At 39.7% G+C, this 6,290-nt stretch overlaps 1 long non-coding RNA gene across 1 annotated transcript; it reads right to left on the bottom strand.

Moving 5' to 3' along the window:
• Positions 1–1,089: 1,089 nt before the first annotated feature.
• Positions 1,090–3,027, bottom strand: LOC117950409. Its single transcript, XR_004657882.1, has 3 exons — positions 2,796–3,027; positions 1,331–1,488; positions 1,090–1,204 (listed from the first exon to the last, which is right to left on the bottom strand). It is a non-coding gene; the product is annotated as an uncharacterized LOC117950409 (long non-coding RNA).
• Positions 3,028–6,290: the final 3,263 nt, after the last annotated feature.

Genomic DNA, 6,290 nt, shown 5'->3' with positions numbered 1-6,290 from the left:
TTAAGTTACTTCCGCAGTGGTTGCACTTTTCCGAACCGGATGCTCTGTCCATCAATATATATACGGTCTATGGTCACACTGCAGCTATTCAGACACTGAACAATCTCTCAAACAAATGACCATATAACCAAAAGAATACGCGACATCAATAAAATAAAGTTCTCTTGGGCACCAGAAGGCCTTTGTTAACTTATTGATATAAAATATATGTGGATAAACTTAAAAATGTGGGCATATCAGCAATTTAAAAAAGTGCTTCGCTCTGCGTTTTGCTCAGAAATGTGGACGATTTTTAGCATGGCAGTGAATGGAGGAAGATTGGGAACTCTTGTCATTTGAAAGGTCGCTGAGCAAAAAGTATAATTCATATCGCATAAATGAGCAATGAGAAAATGAGCACATTAGCTGAAACTAGACAAGAATACCTACGTTATGATTTATAAATATTCCATGACAAGATAAAATTGTTGGCGTGGGAGCAAGTTATAGAGAGAGAACCAAGATGATTTTTTCAATCTCCCCACTCTGTCCTCCACTCTAGCTCACAGCATTCCGCCACATACACACACATTGACACACAGCGGTCTGAAAACGGGACGATACGTCAACTGTGATTTTGGAGAAACCGTGCTTGATATTTGAATGCCCATTAAGCCCAATAAACACCAAAGTCTTGTCTTTGGTTTACTTTGAATTATGTTTCTACGTTAAAGTATGGCCATACAGCATGGCCCCAAGGGGTGGTGTTTTGAGCGATCTTGAGCGATTTCCCAAACATTTCCCATTAAAGTCTATGAGAAGTTTTTCGCATTTTTTTGCAGATTTCGTGAAAACCGTGCGACAAATCTCGTTGAAAGATGATCATTCCCCATTATTACAAACGTTTTGATGTATTTTGTGTGCGTGTGTTGGCAACGCTCCGGTACTAGTAGTGGGACAAAAATCTGGCGGAACAATAATAATAAGTATGGGCAATAATATACATTGCACCAATTGCTGATATTGCAGCACATCGGTACACTGAATATTAAAAAGATAACATGCATACATACAATTAGCAATAACAGCAGATGCATGACTTTCTCCTACCCAAAAGTCCAGGTTATACTTCATGTTCTTGAAAAGCCCCCCAACCATAGCAGCCAGGTGAATGACGTGGGTCGGCCGATATTTTTCAAACACTGCCCGTGTCTCCTCCATGTTCCTGAAGAAATGCCACAATAACACAGAATGCTGAAAGTGCAGAGACAGTCTCCAAATTGTGTGGCATTATTAATACCAAAATACATGTTTGCATGTTTTGCAGTAGCTAGAGAAAGTATTCTCTCACGTGAGGTTGGCATCTTTGGAGGAGAGAAATATCCATTCTTCCCCTTCCTTGGCTCCTCCCTCCTCTTTCACCACATGCTGTATAGCCCTGCCCACCAAGCCGGATCCTCCTGTCACCAACACCCTCAATGGAGGGGTGTGATCACCTTGACAACTCATCTGGACCAAGCAAAACACAAACTGATTTAATGGGTCACAAGTACAATACAAACAAAACAAGATATGAGTGTTTACATATGATAGTGAGGCTAGATTTCACTTCACAAAGGAGCAGGTAATATGGCACTGACGGCTCCCTGTCAGTGCCTACAGGTGGGTGCGTTGCAGCTGTATAAAGGGTTAGGTAAATGCCACGTCATGCCACAGTTGAGTGCATAGGATATATCTTTATAAGCCCCAAGCAAGACGTTTAATTAACTATGAAAAAAAAATGGGAGCAATTGAAAAGAGCCTTTGACAGAAAATTTACAGAAACACTTCACTCGTATATAGGCATTTTATGTGTGGTTTTGATTGTTTTATAACAACAACAATAACAACAATCATATTAACTATTTAGGACAAAAATGTAAGGTCCATAGTCCATTAATAAAAGACAACACTCAAATATTAATACTAATACTAAACATATAGCAATACACATACACCGTTTTCTGTGTAAAGTTAGGTATATGAACAACGCAATAATCAAACAGTCTCTTAATGACTTTAGTTCTGTGCACTCACGTCCCTCACTATGAAGACGAGAAGATCGTGAAGGATGAACTTTTCAACTCTATCCAGGATCTACTGGATCCGTTTCAATTTGCCCACGGACCAAACCGGGGAGTGGAAGATGCAGCATGTACTCTTTTTAACTTGATCCATACGTATCTTGAGAGTGCGAAGGGCTTTGTGCGGCTGCTTTTTAATTTTGACTTTTCTTCAGCTTTTAATTGCATCCAACCACATATTTTAGCGGGGATTTTAAAAAGTACCTTTAATATCGATCCTTGACTTGGTTGGTTGATGAACCTTTTAATGAACAGGTCTCAACGCGTGAGAGTGAGTAGCATTTTATCTAATGTGAATAGCATATTATCTGTGTCTCTTTTCCTCCACTGGTTCCCCCCAGGGCTGCGTCCTCTCAGCAATTTTATTTATTTTATATACAAATGCATGCCAAAGCCAGCACACCAGGCGTTATATCATTAAGTTTGCTGACGACTCGGTAATAGTCCGCTACTGACACATAACGCCCCTGAGCATGACGCTATTTTAAATGATTTTACAGAGTGGTGCAAGTTGACTTTTATTAACATTAACGTGGCAGAAACTAGAGAAAGGCTAATCAATTTTAGAAAGAATCATCCCCCCTTCTTCTACTTTCATTAATGATCAAGCTATAGAAGTGTATATATAGAAATATAGAATATTTCGTTAACTAACGTTAACTATAGCTAATTTAGGTTGGTCAACTAACTTACCTCTATTTTGGGGTGACGTAGTCTATATCAACAAAATCCGAAGGTAACTTGTCTGTTGTTACTTGCTTATTAGAGATGACCACCGTGAAGAACTATGCTTCCCAAAGCCAGCCAAACAAGCTAGCTAGCTAGGAAGCTAACGCTATTAGCCAAAGTTGATGTTAGCTATGTTTGCAGGTAACTGCTGTGACATTCATTCCATCCAGCGAGTGTTATACCAATGGCGCTACATGTCAAGAGAACATTTTATATCTTCTAATAAAGTATAATTATGCTTCCTTTGGAGCCACTTCCTGACAGGCTAGAATAAAGACACACCCAGATGTCAAGGAGCAATAATTGCTCCTGGCACCATAGGCTTGTCATTATTTAAGGTGTGGGGGGCAAGTTACATTCCCATCTGGGGTGGACTTGTTGTTGCAGGGCTGAGCTGAGAAGAGAAAGTGAAAATAGGAGTCCAGCAATTTGACAAAGTTAGTTAGATAATGGGCTCCCAGTTTCCACTAGAGCTTCCAAAGTATTCCAGGACTTTATGGTTAAGTCAAGGGGTTAGCCGGGTGAACCACACAGTGCCTCATTATCTCTCTCTCTCACACACACACACACACACAAACACACGAAGTTGGGATTAAATATATTCATATCATGTGTGCTCATGAACATTATATTTATGTAGTGCATATAACCCTAACCCTAACCCTAACCCTAACCCTATTTTGAACTAAAGAGCAAAAGCATTACACATAGTCTGCTTGGTTTCAATGTGATGGTTCATAAAGTTTACTGTGACCTTATGATAGGTCGTTTTGGTAAAATGTGTCCAACCATAGCTCTGCCGAGTGAGTTTAATTCTGAAAAGCAGGGCCAAGGGTGGTTAGGGACACGTCCTGTGTTTGGGTGAAGGTCCTCTCCAGTAGCAGTCAGAGACCTGTTATCTATTTTGCAGGCCAAGCTCTGCTTGGCACTAACCTTCTGAAGACAAAACACAGTGCACAAAGATGTCACGTGGTAGCAACTGAACCCCCCTGTGCACATGAGATCATGCAGAAAGGGAAAAGAGTCAGAACAAATTTAGGGAGAACTATGGATGCATATTCTCTGTAACCTTGTCTCTGGAATATATATTCTATTGTAATGAACGTTCTTTTATCCAACCTACGGACTTGAACCCTTCTTCCTGAAACAATCTAGAAGGGCAGAATTTCAGCCCAACAACACATACACAGAAAGACAGACAGACAGACGCCAACCTGCCCGAATGCGGTAGCTCACTTACCAACACTCTGTATCAGACTGTGGTCTTTCACCAATGCACTTCATCATTCTTCAATCCAGTCCAAAATAGGGCTGTCAACGGATATTCTAAATTTAAATAGATATCCAAATAGTAAAAAGAAACAGACCTTTGAATATGAAAATGTAAATTTGAATATTATGACCGCAGATTGGAATCAAACCCTAGGCCGTTGCGTTAAGTCCTGAGCCTTATTCCATGGTGCACGTGCTCAAACAGTTGAGCTATCCAGCGCCCCAAAATTAAGTTTTATGTCTATAGGTTTTATTTATTTTAAATGTGTTGGTATGTACATCTTTTAAAATACACACATCTACACTAGTAGTTAGTTGTCAGTCTCACATTGTATTGTACGTTGTATAATTAATTTTGAAGTAGGGCTGTCAACGGATATTCAAAATTCAAAAAGATTTCCAAATATTAAAAAAAACAGACATTCGAATATGAAAATGTAAATTTGAATATTCTGAGAGAGATGAGAAACTGGAAGTAAACAAGCAACAAGGGCGAAGAAAAAGAAGATAGCACAAAGATACTAACGTAAATCTTTAACTGCAGAGACAACGAGAGATTTCTGTCTGTAAGCGCCAACGCCAATATCGTCAGGCCAAGAGACTCGGGTGGTTCTGATCAAATAACGAGCCGGATTACCGCAGTGTACTCCGCATCATGTCTGCCTCACGCACGCTCCAAAGAGAGAAGGGGAGAGGGCTAACGTTAAAGTGTTGAAATAAATGTTTCTGGGGCACTTTGGGCCTTTATTTTGAAAGGGACGTTTAAGACAGGAAATGGGAGAGGAACGGGGAATGACATGCAGCAAATGGCTGCAGATCGGAATCAAACCCTAGGCTGCTGCGGTAAGGCCTGAGCCTTAGTACATGGGGCACACACTCAAACAGGGGAGCTGTCCAGCGCCCAGAAATTAAGTTTTATGTATATAGGTTTTATTTTTTTATTTTTATGAATGTGTCGATATGTCCATCTTTTAAAATACATACATCTACAATAGTAGTTAGTTGTCAGTCTCACATTGTATTGTAGGCCTACGTTGTTTAATTAATTTTGAATTTAAAACTAATTTCAAACATATTAGGATAAAGACAGTTTTTCACACTGCTCTTGTGATCAAGACAGTTATTGAATAAGTGCATCACACTGTTATTTACCTGTATTCACTGTTGAGTTATAAAAAGTTATAAACAATGTTGTGAAAATAATGTATTTCTGTTTTATGTATAATGCAGCCAGGATGGGATAATATGCATTTTTCTCTGTAAAGAGGTCAGGATGGCCCTTTTTGTGTCTCAGCTACCCCCTATGTCTCTGCCAGATCAATTAGAACTGAAAACTATTTAACATATAGAAAGAACCTGATTGCTTCACACCAGGAAGTAACTTTCTTTCTCCTACCCCCTTTTGTCTTAGTCTAGGCTAAGACAATCCGATGTTGATTAAACTGTATTGATGTTAGAGTTTCACATTTACATGATAGAACCTTTTGATCTGTAACAAAAAAGGACTCCAAAGGGGCAGAGTTTAGTAGCATGTCCATCCTCATTGGACAGTGAAGATGTGCCGGCATGTTGCCATGCCAACGACGGACCAATGAGAATGGATTTGAATGCTACAGGTGAAAAGGAACCACCCCCCAGTGCAGGGGATAAAAGTGTGTGATTAAGAATAATCAGGACTGGTCTAATGTGAATCGATCATGGGGGAGCATGTATCAGTCCGCTGTCAGCTGCAGTGTTATCATGTTCTTTGTGTCTTTGTCTTATCATCTTCATCATTCTGTTGCATTAAAAATGAACTGAACTGAAAAATTTACTTTTGATAACTTGTTGGTTATGATAATTACAAATGAATTACACTCAAAAAAATGTTAAAAAAAATCGATATAGCTTTTTTTTAAGCAACACAAAAATTGCGTTTGTTAGTATTAGAATGCTGATAATATCGATGACGTCACTGGCATGGTAGGCCCTCCGAAGGTATACAGGCATCGGCTGCAGCACATAATATACACATGAAAAAAAGTCATTTTAATGGCACGGATTACACATTTGAGCCTGTGAGGGACAGGCCTGTAGTGTCTGACTACCACCACATGGAGGACAATCAGTTTCAGGCTCCACTGAAGAACAGGATCGCTTGGTGACAGCGACCGGTGACAGTGACCGGTGTGTGTGTGTGTGAGTGTG

The sequence above is a fragment of the Etheostoma cragini genome, chromosome 9 (assembly GCF_013103735.1).
Source record: "Etheostoma cragini isolate CJK2018 chromosome 9, CSU_Ecrag_1.0, whole genome shotgun sequence".
NCBI classification, from domain to species: Eukaryota; Metazoa; Chordata; class Actinopteri; order Perciformes; family Percidae; genus Etheostoma; species Etheostoma cragini.
This window is presented reverse-complemented; position numbering and strand designations above follow the sequence as displayed.